Source organism: Oncorhynchus gorbuscha, unplaced genomic scaffold, assembly GCF_021184085.1.
Source record: "Oncorhynchus gorbuscha isolate QuinsamMale2020 ecotype Even-year unplaced genomic scaffold, OgorEven_v1.0 Un_scaffold_1669, whole genome shotgun sequence".
NCBI lineage: Eukaryota > Metazoa > Chordata > Actinopteri > Salmoniformes > Salmonidae > Oncorhynchus > Oncorhynchus gorbuscha.
In genome coordinates this window covers 22,024-37,814 of record NW_025746383.1, presented here as the reverse complement: position 1 = coordinate 37,814, position 15,791 = coordinate 22,024, and the positions used below count along the sequence as shown (strand labels likewise).

Genomic DNA, 15,791 nt, shown 5'->3' with positions numbered 1-15,791 from the left:
CCATACTGCTTTCATATACACACAGTGGTTCCCCACCACCATACTGCTTTCATATAGACACAGTGGTTCCCCACCACCATACTGCTTTCATATACACACAGTGGTTCCCCACCACCATACTGCTTTCATATAGACACAGTGGTTCCCCACCACCATACTGCTTTCATATAGACACAGTGGTTCCCCACCACCATACTGCTTTCATATACACACAGTGGTTCCCCACCACCATACTGCTTTCATATAGACACAGTGGTTCCCCACCACCATACTGCTTTCATATATACACACAGTGGTTCCCCACCACCATACTGCTTTCATATAGACACAGTGGTTCCCCACCACCATACTGCTTTCATATACACACAGTGGTTCCCCACCACCATACTGCTTTCATATATACACACAGTGGTTCCCCACCACCATACTGCTTTCATATATACACAGTGGTTCCCCACCACCATACTGCTTTCATATACACACAGTGGTTCCCCACCACCATACTGCTTTCATATACACACAGTGGTTCCCCACCACCATACTGCTTTCATATACACACAGTGGTTCCCCACCACCATACTGCTTTCATATATACACAGTGGTTCCCCACCACCATACTGCTTTCATATAGACACAGTGGTTCCCCACCACCATACTGTGGTTCCCCACCACCATACTGCTTTCATATATACACAGTGGTTCCCCACACACAGTGGTTCCCCACCACCATACTGCTTTCATATAGACACAGTGGTTCCCCACCACCATACTGCTTTCATATAGACACAGTGGTTCCCCACCACCATACTGCTTTCATATAGACACACAGTGGTTCCCCACCACCATACTGCTTTCATATAGACACACAGTGGTTCCCCACCACCATACTGCTTTCATATACACACAGTGGTTCCCCACCACCATACTGCTTTCATATAGACACAGTGGTTCCCCACCACCATACTGCTTTCATATAGACACAGTGGTTCCCCACCATTCATCCCATCATATAGTCCTTTAAAGACCCCTTTCACCTGCAGTAAACCAGGAAGCAGAGCTGGAATGTTGACGTGAGATAATGTCTCACTCTCTTATAGTTGATTCAAATGGAATAAACAAGCCATGTATGTGATATCAGTTAGTCACTTCCTGCTACCCAACGTGACAATTTTCTCCCAATGAAATACGATGTCACAACGCATGCAGCTATAATGCTTTATAACTTGTTATAAGCACTAACAGCCTTTCATAGTGTCTCATAATAAGACTTATGTTACACCTCTTTCCATCCATGCACCTTTCTGGGGGGGGGGGGTGACCTAATTGGTTATGCCTCTTTCCATCCATGCACCTTTCTGGGGGGGGGGGTGACCTAATTGGTTATGCCTCTTTCCATCCATGCACCTTTCTGGGGGGGGGGGGTGACCTAATTGGTTCTGCCTCTTTCCATCCATGCACCTTTCTGGGGGTGGGGGGGGTGACCTAATTGGTTATGCCTCTTTCCATCCATGCACCTTTCTGGGGGGGGGGGGGTGACCTAATTGGTTATGCCTCTTTCCATCCATGCACCTTTCTGGGGGGGGTGACCTAATTGGTTCTGCCTCTTTCCATCCATGCACCTTTCTGGGGGAGGGGGGGTGACCTAATTGGTTTTGTGGTGCAATGCATGCCCTCAGATCGCCCTATAATTTGACCCCTGTGACTCTCTCTTATAGGTACGTTCCAGGGCCAGTGGTTGGGGGGGATGCGGCACGGCTATGGGGTCCGGCAGAGCGTGCCATACGGCATGGCGGCCGTCATCCTCTACCCGCTCCGCACGTCCATAAACTCCCTCCGCTCCGAGCACAGCCACGGCCCCTCCACCCCGCTGGAGGACGGCGCCGGGACCACCGTCTCGCCTGCCGACGGGGTGGTGGGAGGCGGGCTGGTCGGGAGTCCCGTGGGGAGGGGGGGCTTCGCTCTGACTGCGCCCAGCGAGGCGGACCGTCGGGGAAGAGGAAAGGTGAGACTCTGCTGTTTGTGGGCAGCTGGTCGGGATCTATGAGCTAATACTTCCATTAGCCCTGCTTCTCTAGTCCAAATCTATTGGCACTTTGACATGGACTTACTGTTATTATGTCACACTTGTGTTTGTATGTCAGTTGTCCATTTCTGTAAAGTTGCATCGTATCGTATTTTGTAGGATAAATAACGTCGTGTCGTTTCATATCCCAGGCCGTTTCCGCCAGTCGATCCTGAGTGGTCTGAAGCTGCGTCGCTCCGAGTCCAAGAGTTCCCTGGCCAGTCAGCTGAGTAAACAGAGCTCGTTCTGCAGCGAGGCCGGCATGAGCACCGTCTCCTCTGCCGCCTCCGACATACACTCCAACGCTAGCCAGGACGGCGAGCAGGGCGCTCCTGTGGATGCCACGGTCACCGAGGCCTACGCCGGCGAGTGGCGCAGTGACCAGCGGGCGGGTTGGGGCGTCAGCCGGCGCTCCGACGGTCTACGCTACGAGGGGGAGTGGGTGGCCAACAAGCGCCATGGTTACGGCTGTACAACGTTCCCCGACAGCACCAAAGAGGAAGGGAAGTACAAGCAGAACGCGCTGGTCAGCGGGAAGCGGAAGAACCTGATTCCTCTGAGAGCCAGTAAGATCAGGGAGAAGGTGGAGCGGGCTGTGGAAGCAGCTGAGAAGGCTGCAGACATCGCCAAGCAGAAGGCAGAGATCGCCCTGTCCAGGTGAGACACAGACCCATGGAGTTGATCTCTGTTGCTGTGGTAACAGTAGTCAGGGTTAGCGCTAGCTGCAGACATCGCCAAGCAGAAGGCAGAGATCGCCCTGTCCAGGTGAGACACAGACCCATGGTGTTGATCTCTGTTGCTGTGGTAACAGTAGTCGGGGTTAGAGCTAAGGCTAAGGTTAGGCTTAGGTTAGGAAACCGGAGATCTCTGTTGCTGTGGTAACAGTAGTCGGGGTTAGAGCTAAGGCTAAGGTTAGGCTTAGGTTAGGGAACCGGAGATCTCTGTTGCTGTGGTAACAGTAGTGGGGTTAGAGCTAGGGGTACGGTTAGGCTTAGGTTAGGGAGCCGGAGGAGGTGGCCAACATCTATGTCTTTGACAAGTGCACTTAAAGATTCTCTGCTATCTTGCCATGTGCCAAATGGGCCGGTTTCCAGACTAAAAGGCCTAGTTGAGAATATCCATGAAAGGTTGTTTTTAAGTCCAGAAATAGGTTTAATCTGGGTCAGGTAAACTGTCCCTAGGGGTCCGATAGGCCTGTAGTCTCAGCAACTCTTCAAGCAGTATGGTTGTACCGTACTGAGGTAACAGGTCAGGTAAACTGTCCCTAGGGGTCCGATAGGCCTGTAGTCTAAGCAACTCTTCAAGCAGTATGGTTGTACCGTACTGAGGTAACAGGTCAGGTAAACTGTCCCTAGGGGTCCGATAGGCCTGTAGTCTCAGCAACTCTTCAAGCAGTATGGTTGTACCGTTGAGGTAACAGGTCAGGTAAACTGTCCCTAGGGGTCCGATAGGCCTGTAGTCTAAGCAACTCTTCAAGCAGTATGGTTGTACCGTACTGAGGTAACAGGTCAGGTAAACTGTCCCTAGGGTCCGATAGGCCTGTAGTCTAAGCAACTCTTCAAGCAGTATGGTTGTACCGTCTGAGGTAACAGGTCAGGTAAACTGTCCCTAGGGGTCCGATAGGCCTGTAGTCTAAGCAACTCTTCAAGCAGTATGGTTGTACCGTACTGAGGTAACAGGTCAGGTAAACTGTCCCTAGGGGTCCGATAGGCCTGTAGTCTCAGCAACTCTTCAAGCAGTATGGTTGTACCGTACTGAGGTAACAGGTCAGGTAAACTGTCCCTAGGGGTCCGATAGGCCTGTAGTCTCAGCAACTCTTCAAGCAGTATGGTTGTACCGTCCTGAGGTAACAGGTCAGGTAAACTGTCCCTAGGGGTCCGATAGGCCTGTAGTCTAGCAACTCTTCAAGCAGTATGGTTGTACCGTACTGAGGTAACAGGTCAGGTAAACTGTCCCTAGGGGTCCGATAGGCCTGTAGTCTCAGCAACTCTTCAAGCAGTATGGTTGTACCGTACTGAGGTAACAGGTCAGGTAAACTGTCCCTAGGGGTCCGATAGGCCTGTAGTCTCAGCAACTCTTCAAGCAGTATGGTTGTACCGTACTGAGGTAACAGGTCAGGTAAACTGTCCCTAGAGTCCGATAGGCCTGTAGTCTCAGCAACTCTTCAAGCAGTATGGTTGTACCGTACTGAGGTAACAGGTCAGGTAAACTGTCCCTAGGGGGTCCGATAGGCCTGTAGTCTCAGCAACTCTTCAAGCAGTATGGTTGTACTGTCCTGAGGTAACAGGTCAGGTAAACTGTCCCTAGGGTCCGATAGGCCTGTAGTCTGCAACTCTTCAAGCAGTATGGTTGTACCACTGAGGTAACAGGTCAGGTAAACTGTCCCTAGGGGTCCGATAGGCCTGTAGTCTCAGCAACTCTTCAAGCAGTATGGTTGTACCGTAGAGTAACAGGTCAGGTAAACTGTCCCTAGGGGTCCGATAGGCCTGTAGTCTAAGCAACTCTTCAAGCAGTATGGTTGTACCGTACTGAGGTAACAGGTCAGGTAAACTGTCCCTAGGGGTCCGATAGGCCTGTAGTCTCAGCAACTCTTCAAGCAGTATGGTTGTACTGTCCTACTGAGGTAACAGGTCAGGTAAACTGTCCCTAGGGGATAGGCCTGTAGTCTGCAACTCTTCAAGAGTATGGTTGTACCGTACTGAGGTAACAGGTCAGGTAAACTGTCCCTAGGGGTCCGGTAGGCCTGTAGTCTCAGCAACTCTTCAAGCAGTATGGTTGTACCGTACTGAGGTAACAGGTCAGGTAAACTGTCCCTAGAGGTCCGATAGGCCTGTAGTCTCAGCAACTCTTCAAGCAGTATGGTTGATCTGAGGTAACAGGTCAGGTAAACTGTCCCTAGGGTCCGATAGGCCTGTAGTCTCAGCAACTCTTCAAGCAGTATGGTTGTACCGTACTGAGGTAACAGGTCAGGTAAACTGTCCCTAGGGGTCCGATAGGCCTGTAGTCTCAGCAACTCTTCAAGCAGTATGGTTGATACTGAGGTAACAGGTCAGGTAAACTGTCCCTAGGGGTCCGATAGGCCTGTAGTCTCAGCAACTCTTCAAGCAGTATGGTTGTACCGTACTGAGGTAACAGGTCAGGTAAACTGTCCCTAGGGGTCCGATAGGCCTGTAGTCTCAGCAACTCTTCAAGCAATGGGTTGTACTGTTCTGAGGTAACAGGTCAGGTAAACTGTCCCTAGGGTCCGATAGGCCTGGAGTCTCAGCAACTCTTCAAGCAGTATGGTTGTCCTGCTGAGGTAACAGGTCAGGTAAACTGTCCCTAGGGTCCGATAGGCCTGTAGTCTAAGCAACTCTTCAAGCAGTATGGTTGTACCGTACTGAGGTAACAGGTCAGGTAAACTGTCCTAGGGGTCCGATAGGCCTGTAGTCTCAGCAACTCTTCAAGCAGTATGGTTGTACCGTACTGAGGTAACAGGTCAGGTAAACTGTCCCTAGGGGTCCGATAGGCCTGTAGTCTCAGCAACTCTTCAAGCAGTATGGTTGTACCGTACTGAGGTAACAGGTCAGGTAAACTGTCCCTAGGGGTCCGATAGGCCTGTAGTCTCAGCAACTCTTCAAGCAGTATGGTTGTACCGTACTGAGGTAACAGGTCAGGTAAACTGTCCCTAGGGGTCCGATAGGCCTGTAGTCTAGCAACTCTTCAAGCAGTATGGTTGTACCGTACTGAGGTAACAGGTCAGGTAAACTGTCCCTAGGGGTCCGATAGGCCTGTAGTCTAGCAACTCTTCAAGCAGTATGGTTGTACCATACTGAGGTAACAGGTCAGGTAAACTGTCCCTAGGGGTCCGATAGAGTCTCAGACAACTCTTCAAGACAGTATGGTTGTACACTGAGGTAACAGGTCAGGTAAACTGTCCTAGGGGTCCGGTAGACCTGTAGTCTCAGCAACTCTTCAAGCGGTATGGTTGTACCGTACTGAGGTAACAGGTCAGACAAATTCTGAAGTTGTTCACCAAGCAAGCAAACCATTTCCTTAGAAAAACGAACCCATACAGATTGATTGTTTTGGATGACTGTATTATGTCAAGTAAAACAAATAAAAATAAAAAATGTCCTGTTGTGGTGAATTGATTACATTTGAGCCGATGATACTGTCAAAAAGAGAACAGTAAGGGATTGTGGTGATACAGTGGATGGCTGAGCTGTCCTGTTGGGACCATGGTGATACAGTGGATGGCTGAGCTGTCCTGTTGGGACCATGGTGATACAGTGGATGGCTGTTCTGTCCTGTTGGGACCATGGTGATACAGTGGATGGCTGAGCTGTCCTGTTGGGACCATGGTGATACAGTGGATGGCTGAGCTGTCCTGTTGGGATCATGGTGATAGAGTGGATGGCTGAGCTGTCCTGTTAGGATCATGGTGATAGAGTGGATGGCTGTTCTGTCCTGTTAGGATCATGGTGATAGAGTGGATGGCTGTTCTGTCCTGTGGGATCATAGTGATAGAGTGGATGGCTGTTCTGTCCTGTTAGGATCATGGTGATAGAGTGGATGGCTGAGCTGTCCTGTTAGGATCATGGTGATAGAGTGGATGGCTGAGCTGTCCTGTTAGGACCATGGTGATACAGTGGATGGCTGAGCTGTCCTGCTGGGATCATGGTGATAGAGTGGATGGCTGAGCTGTCCGGTTAGGATCATGATGATAGAGTGGATGGCTGAGCTGTCCTGCTGGGATCATGGTGATAGAGTGGATGGCTGAGCTGTCCTGTTAGGACCATGGTGATAGAGTGGATGGCTGTTCTGTCCTGTTAGGCTCATGGTGATAGAGTGGATGGCTGTTCTGTCCTGTTAGGATCATGGTGATAGAGTGGATGGCTGAGCTGTCCTGTTAGGATCATGGTGATAGAGTGGATGGCTGTTCTGTCCTGTTAGGATCATGGTGATAGAGTGGATGGCTGAGTTGTCCTGTTAGGACCATGGTGATAGAGTGGATGGCTGTTCTGTCCTGTTAGGATCATGGTGATAGAGTGGATGGCTGTTCTGTCCTGTTAGGACATGGTGATAAGTGGATGACTGTTCTGTCCTGCTGGGATCATGGTGATAGAGTGGATGGCTGTTCTGTCCTGCTGGGATCATGGTGATAGAGTGGATGGCTGTTCTGTCCTGTTAGGATCATGGTGATAGAGTGGATGGCTGTTCTGTCCTGTTAAACCATGGTGATAGAGTGGATGGCTGTTCTGTCCTGTTAGGACCATGGTGATAGAGTGGATGGCTGAGCTGTCCTGTTGGGACCATGGTGATACAGTGGATGGCTGAGCTGTCCTGTTAGGATCATGGTGACAGAGTGGATTGCTGAAACTGTCCTGTTAGGATCATGGTGACAGAGTGGATGGCTGTTCTGTCCTGTTAGGATCATGGTGATAGAGTGGATGGCTGTTCTGTCCTGTTAGGACCATGGTGATAGAGTGGATGGCTGTTCTGTCCTGTTAGGACCATGGTGATAAGTGGATGACTGTTCTGTCCTGCTGGGATCATGGTGAAATGGCTGTTCTGTCCTGCCAGGACCATGGTGATAGAGTGGATGGCTGAGCTGTCCTGTTAGGACCATGGTGATAGAGTGGATGGCTGAGCTGTCCTGTTAGGACCATGGTGATAGAGTGGATGGCTGTTCTGTCCTGTTAGGACCATGGTGATAGAGTGGATGGCTGTTCTGTCCTGTTAGGACCATGGTGATAAGTGGATGGCTGTTCTGTCCTGCTGGGATCTGTTTGTGGAAACATTCCACTCCTTGCCAAGTTGTCAACACACAAGGACAAAATCAGAAAACGGACTGGATACCATTCTAGTAAAAATCATCCTTAAAATGGATGAAAACAGAACAAAAACCAGGCCATTTAGCTGAATGTTCCGGGTGTATTAACAGGAACAGTCTGAGAAAGGAACCATCCTGATAAAGAAAAACCCCAGGCCAGACAGATACAAGGTGTAAACAACAGTCCTTAAGGCAACACACAACAGGCCAGACAAAACAGTCCTTAGGCAACAGACAGATACCAGGCCAAAGATACAGTCCTTAAGGCAACACACAACCCCAGGCCAGACAGATACAGGGTGTAAACAACAGTCCTTATCAACACACAACCCCAGGCCAGACAGATACAGGGTGTAAACAACAGTCCTTAAGGCAACACACAACACAAAACCCAGGCCAGACAGATACAGGTGTAAACAACAGTCCTTAAGGCAACACACAGCACAAAACCCCAGGCCACACAGATTTAAATGTAAACAGCAGTCCTTATCTGTCTGGCATTTTAATATCTCTGTGTAAACAATCAGTCCTTTCACACAGCACAAAACCCAGGCCAGACAGATACAGGGTGTAAACAACAGTCCTTAAGGCAACACACAGCACCAAGACAATCTACACACAGATTTAAATCTACAACCAGCATCTACATCAAGCATTTTAATATCTCTGTCTCTCTCTCTCTCTCTCTCTCTCTCTCTCTCTCTCTCTCTCTCTCTCTCTCTCTCTGTCAATCTCTGTCTCTGTCTCTCTCTCTCTTTCTATGTGTCTCTCTCTCTCTCTCTGTCTCTGTCATTCTCTGTCTCTGTCTCTCTCTCGCTCTCTCTGTGTCTCTCTCTCTGTCAATCTCTGTCTCTGTCTTTGTCTCTCTCTCTGTCAATCTCTGTCTCTGTCGCTCTCTCTCTTTCTCTTTCTCTCTGTGTCTCTCTCTCTCTCTGTCTCTCTCTGTCAATCTCTGTCTCTGTCGCTCTCTCTCTTTCTCTGTCTCTTTCTCTCTGTGTCTCTCTCTCTGTCTCTCTCTGTCTCTGTCTCTCTCTTTCTCTGTTTCTTTCTCTCTGTCTCTCTCTCTCTGTCTCTCTCTGTCTCTCTCTGTCTCTCTCTGTCTCTGTCTCTCTCTTTCTCTGTTTCTTTCTCTCTCTGTCTCTCTCTCTGTCTCTGTCTCTGCCTCTCTCTCTTTCTCTGTTTCTTTCTCTCTCTGTCTCTCTCTCTGTCTCTGTCTCTGCCTCTCTCTCTTTCTCTGTTTCTTTCTCTCTCTGTCTCTCTCTCTGTCTCTGTCTCTGCCTCTCTCTCTCTTTCTCTGTTTCTTTCTCTCTCTGTCTCTCTCTCTGTCTCTGTCTCTGCCTCTTCTCTTTCTCTGTTTCTTTCTCTCTCTGCCTCTCAGGATGAGCCACGCGAGGGGAAAGGCGGATGCAGCTGAAGGTGTGGCCCTGAAGGCTTGCGAGGAATGTCGGATGGCCAGGGTCGCTGCCAAGGAACTCTCGCCGTCATTCCATACCCATGGAAACGGTGAATCCAACGGTGAGTCAATCACAGAGAAATTGACTTAGCTACAGTAACTACTGTACACATGCCCAACCAGGCAGAGAAAAATAATTCAAATCAATTGGAGAATTTGAAGTAACTTTATTGAAACGTCCTTTACAGACAATCTGGGCTGGATTCAGTCAGTAGTGTACCCAAATTCTAAGTCTCATTATGTTGTCCTCTTACCTGAGTTAACACAGTACATGGTGTACTGTGCTGTGTAATATTACCTGTGTAATATTATTGACCTTTTATTTTCCTCTTACTTGAATTAACACAGCTGTGTAATCCTGATGTACAGTTCCAGTTTTACAACACCTACACATTCTAGGATTTTTCTTTATTTAAAAAAAAACTATTTTCTACATTGTAGAATAATAGTCAATAATAGTCAAGACATCCACACTATGACATAACACATGTGGATACATGTAGTAACCAAAAAAAGTGTTAAACAAATGAAAATATATTTTCGATTTTCGATTTCTTCAAAGTAGCCACCCTTTGCCTTGATGACAGTTTTGCAAACTCTTAGCATTCTCTCAACCAGCTTCACCTGGAATGCTTTTTCAACAGTCTTGAAGGAGTTCCCACATATGCTGAGCACTTGTTGGCTGCTTTTCTCTCACTCTGTGGTCCAGATCATCCCAAGCCATCTCAATTGGATTGAGGTTGGGTGATTGTGTAGGCCATCGGATGCAGCACTCCATCCCTCTCCTTCTTGGTCAAATAGCCCTTACACAGCCTGGAGGTGCGTGGAGTTCATTGTCATGTTGAAAAACAAATGAAAGTCCCACTAAGTGCAAACCAGATTGGATGGCGTTTTGCTGCAGAATGCTGTGGTAGCCATGCTGTTTGAGTGTGCCTTGAATTCTAAATAAATCACTGACAATGTCACCAGCAAAGCACCCCCACATCAACAAACCTCCTCCTCCATGCTTCACGGTGGGAACCACACATGCGGAGATCATCCGTTCACCTACTCTGCATTTCACAAAGACAAGGCGGTCGGAACCCAAAAATCTCCAGTTTGGACTCATCAGACCAAAGGACAGATTTCCACCGGTCTAATGTCCATTGCTCATGTTTCTTTGGCCCAAGCAAGTCTCTTCTTATTGGTGTCCTTTAGTCGTGGTTTCTTAGCAGCAATTTGACCATGAAGACCTGATTCTCACAATCTCCTCTGAACAGTTGATGTTGAGATGTGTCTGTTACTTGAACTCTGTGAAGCAGTTATTTGGGTTGCAATCTGAGGCTGGTAACACTAATGAATTTATCCTCTGCAGCAGAGGTAACTCTGGGTCTTCCTGTCCTGTGGTGGTCCTCATGAGAGCCAGTTAACTCTAATGAACTCATCCTCTGCAGCAGAGGTAACTCTGTGTCTTCCTTTCCTGTGGTGGTCCTCAGGAGAGCCAGTTTCATCACAGCGCTTGATGGTTTTGCGACTGCACTTTCATGCCTTAAAGCAATGGTGGACTGTCATTTCTCTTTGCTTATTTGAGCTGTTCTTGCCATAATATGGACTTGGTCTTTTATCAAATAGGGCTATCTTCTGTATATCACCCTATACCATGTCACAATGCAACTGATTGGCTCAAACGCATTTAAAGGAAAGAAATTCCACAAACAAACTTTTAACAAGGCAAACCGTTTAATTGAAATGAATTCCAGGTGACTACCTCATGAAGCTGGTTGAGAGAATGCCAAGAGTGTGCAAAGATGTCGTCAAGGCAAAGGGTGGCTACTTTGAAGAATCTGAAATATAAAATACATTTTGAATTGTTTAACCCTTTTTGGTTACTACATGATTCCATAGGTGTTATTTCATAGTTCTGATGTCTTCACTATTATTCTACAATGTAGAAAATAGTACGAATATAGAAAAACCCTTGAATGAGTCGGTGTGTCCAAACTTTTGACTGTTCTGTATGTCTGGTGGATCTCTGCCAAATCCCCTCTTTCATTGTGTTTCGTCTCTTCCCGCCTGTCTGCCTTTCTGCCTGCCTGTCTGTCTGCCTGTCTGCGTGCCTGTCTGTGTGCCTGTCTGTCTGCCTGTCTGCGTGCCTGTCTGTCTGCCTGTCTGTGTGCCTGCCTTTCTGCCTGTCTGCGTGCCTGTCTGTCTGCCTGTCTGTCTGCCTGTCTGCGTGCCTGTCTGTCTGCCTGTCTGTCTGCCTGTCTGTCTGCCTGTCTGTCTGCCTGTCTGTCTGCCTGTCTGCGTGCCTGTCTGTCTGCCTGTCTGTCTGCCTGTCTGCGTGCCTGTCTGTCTGCCTGTCTGTCTGCCTGTCTGCGTGCCTGTCTGTCTGCCTGTCTGTCTGCCTGTCTGCGTGCCTGTCTGTCTGCCTGTCTGCGTGCCTGCCTTTCTGCCTGCCTGTCTGTCTGCCTGTCTGCGTGCCTGTCTGTCTGCCTGTCTGCGTGCCTGTCTGTCTGCCTGTCTGTCTGCCTGTCTGTCAGGTCTGGAGTGCCAGCGGCCCAATAAGCACCAGGACAACAAAGACCGCGAGATCATTTCCACGGGAACTGACAGTCCTGAGCTGTGCACCCCGGACACCACGCCTCCCTTGATAACGCCTGACCTCAGCCCAGTCCTGAGCGTCCCCCCCTCGCCCCCCTGCAGCCCGCCGACCTCTAAACAAGGCCACTCTCACCGTCCCAGAAACGCCTGCTTCATGCGGCAGAGCGCTGTGGACGACCAGGGAGGAGGAGCAGAGATACAGGTGCTAGTGGAGGGCGGGGCATGGATCTCCAGAGGGGAGGGGCTAACAACTGGACAGAGGACATGTATCCGGACCGGGGGGGTCACAGCAGCCAATCCACCACCCCGTCTCTACTGGAGGAGCAGGAGGGACAAGTCAACGGCCACCAGCAGGTCCCGTCCAACCACAAACCGAGGGACAAGGCCTCGACCAACCACAAGTCCCGGGAGCACACTTCCTCTTCCTATAGGTCGTGGGAGCACTCCTCCTCGTACAACCAGAAGCCCTCAAAGCACACCTCATCCAATCACAAGTCGAGGGAGTACATTCAGTCCAATCACAAAACATGGGATCATTCCTCCTCCTCCACCAATCACAGGGCCTGTGAGAATGCCTCTTCCAATTACAAGCAGCAGGTGCACATTTCATCCAATCACAAAGCCTTGGAGCATAACCTGTCCAATCACAAGACTTCTGAGCATGCTTCTTCCAATCACAAGTCGTGCCAAGATTATACCTGCTCCAATCACATCCCAGGGGACAATGTCTCCTCAGCCAATCACAACGACCCCCCAGAACATGTGTACCCCAACCACCACTCCAAGCAGCAGCACATCTCATCCAATCACAAGCTTAGCAAGCATGCCTTGCCCGACCCCGGGCTCGACAGCCCCGCAGAGGGCTGGACTGCCGAAGCGCCCTGCAGTGGAGCCCTGCCCACTCACGCCTCATGGACAGAGAGGAAGAGGAGGACAGGCTGGGAGACTACACAGTAGACATGAGGTTCCAGCCCCTGGACTCCACTACCCAGAGGTCCCCTGGCCATTGCCCCAAAGCAGGATGCGCCCGCGGGCCTGCGGCCGGTCAAGGAGGGCTCCATGGACTCTGTACAGATGCTGGACACTCTGAATGTGGGGGCGGAGCAGGAGGAGTGGCCCCTGCACAGGGACCTCACTCTCTCCCCACCTCTCAAGTCTCAGCCAATCACCTTGGAGCAGGATGGGGAGCATCACACCCTCAAATCAAACTCAGTGAGTGATTTATTGGTATCAGATAGATCTGTAACCTGGACCTCAGGTTTTAAATACTAATACTATACTCTTAACTGTAGAATGAAGTCTGAGAATTAACACTTTCTCTCTCTTCTCTCTCCTCTCTCCTCCCGTCTCTCTCTCCCCTCTCCACTCATCTGCTTTCTCTCTCTCACTCTCTCCCTCTTGTCTATCTCTCTCTCTCTCTCCTCTCTTCTCCGTCTCTCTCTCTCTCTCTCTCTCTCTCTCTCTCCTCCTGTCTCTCTCTACTCTCCTCTCTCCTCCTGTCTCTCTCTCCTCTCCTCTCTCCTCCTGTCTCTCTCTCCTCTCCTCTCTCCTCCTGTCTCTCTCTCCTCTCCCCTCTCCTCCTGTCTCTCTCTCCTCTCTCCTCCTGTCTCTCTTCCCTCTCCTCTCTCCTCCTGTCTCTCTCTCCTCTCCTCTCTCCTCCTGTCCCTCTCTCCTCTCCTCTCTCCTCCTCTCCCCTCTCCTCCTGTCTCTCTCTCCTCTCTCCTCCTGTCTCTCTTCCCTATCCTCTCTCCTCCTGTCTCTCTCTCCTCTCCTCTCTCCTCCTCTCCCCTCTCCTCCTGTCTCTCTCTCCTCTCTCCTCCTGTCTCTCTTCCCTCTCCTCTCTCCTCTCTCCCCTCTCCTCTCTTCTCCTTTCTCTCTCTCTCTCCTCTCTCCTCCTGTTTCTCTCTCTCCTCCTGTCTCTCTCTCTCCTCCTGTCTTTCTCACCTCCTTTCTCTTTCCTCCTGTCTCTCTCTCTTCTCTCTCCTCCTTTCACTCTCTCTCCTCTCTCTACACCTGTCTCTTCTCTCTCCTGTCTCTTCTCTCTCCTCCTGTCTCTCTCTCTCTCCTCCTGTCTCTCTCTCTCCTCCTGTCTCTTCTCTCTCCTCCCGTCTCTCTCTCCCTCCTCTCTCCTCCTATCTCTCCCAGGGCTCCAGCTCTGTCCTGGTTGTCATGGTTATTTTACTCAACATTGGAGTAGCCCTCCTCTTCATCCATTTCTTTATTTAACCTTCCTTCTATGATCTATTAAGTCGTGTTATGATGATGATGATAATGATGATGACTTATATTACATAAGTTATTATTGATCCAGACGTGACTCTGCCACGTGGAGCAGCGTGGGAGGAGCGTGGGAGGAGCATGGGAGGAGCGGAGGAGCAGTGTGGGAGCAGTGTGGGAGCAGCGTGGGAGCAGCGTGGGAGCAGCGTGGGAGCAGCGTGGGAGTCGACAGCATGGTGTTTCTATTGTCGTTAACCTCCTGCCTTCCCCAGCCCTTTGATGTTTAGCTCATCTCATGTCACAGACTCAGTTAAGGTATATAATTCAACGGATTTATCCATCTGCCTTGAGTTTATAAAACACTTTTAAAAAAAATGTAATTTAATTTTTTTAATGAATTGCCCTTTTTTTGTTGTGCTTGCAACCACGTGGAAAGGTATTTTGACTGTGGAAAGGAGTGGAACAGCAGCTTTGAGATGGTGATGATGCGATGTGGTGGCGTAGTCGGCCACAAACGGGTTCTGTTAGTAGGGCACCTGCTGTATGGAGGACAGGATACACAGGGCGCAGACTATGTCCACTGGGCCCATCCATCCAAGACTAGTGTACAGCACCCTCTGTCCTACACTGTATCCCACTTAACAATATGACATGCTAGCCCATGGTGATCCCACTTCTTCTTCTTCACCCACCTTAGCCCCTAACCCTATACCCGATGGCCTCATCCACCAACCGCTGGGGTGCCTCTCAAATGGCACCCTATTCCCTATATAGTGTACTACTTTTGACCAGAGCTCTATGGGGGCTACGGTTAAACACAGTGCATGATGGGTATAAGGTGGCATTAGGGATGCAGTCCAAACTATGCTGCAAGAGTAGATCCATGTTAAAGGGCTCCGCCATGTTTATTATCCTGTTCACTATAACACACACACACACGCACGCACACACACGCACGCACGCACGCACACACACACACACACGCACGCACGCACGCACGCACGCACGCACGCACACACACACACACACACACACACACACACACACACACACACACACACACACTCACACTAACTCACACATACACACACACTCTCTCACATGCACACTCTCTCACACACACACACACACACTGTCCTACATGCACACTCACACATACACACTCTCTCACACACACATACTCACTCTCACACACATACAGTCACACAGTCACACACACACGCAGTCATACACACACACACACACAGTCATACACACACACACAGTCACACACACACAGCCATTGCATTAAAACAGCATCTTTCTATCCCTCTGTCTGTTCCATCTGTTGTTCTTCATTTGTCCACAAACCCTCCTAGATGATCCATTCTTATGATTCACTGCAACTACAACCGAGAGTTGGGATCAATGCCGTTTCACATTCAGTCAATCAGGACACGGACATTTTTAAGATTTACATTCGATTCATGAATTGAATAAAAACCCACACTTTTCTATTCATTTTTTTTTTTAATTCAATGATCTCAACACGCAACAAAACACACGTACACACACACACACACACACACACACACACACACACACACACACACACACACACACACACACACAAACACACACACACACACACACACACACACACACACACACACACACACACACAC

General features: G+C 49.5%; 1 pseudogene; it reads left to right on the top strand.

Annotated features, from left to right (window-relative positions):
* The window catches only part of LOC124023654, a 32,903-nt pseudogene extending 17,791 nt beyond the window's left edge, over positions 1-15,112 (top strand).
* Positions 15,113-15,791: the final 679 nt, after the last annotated feature.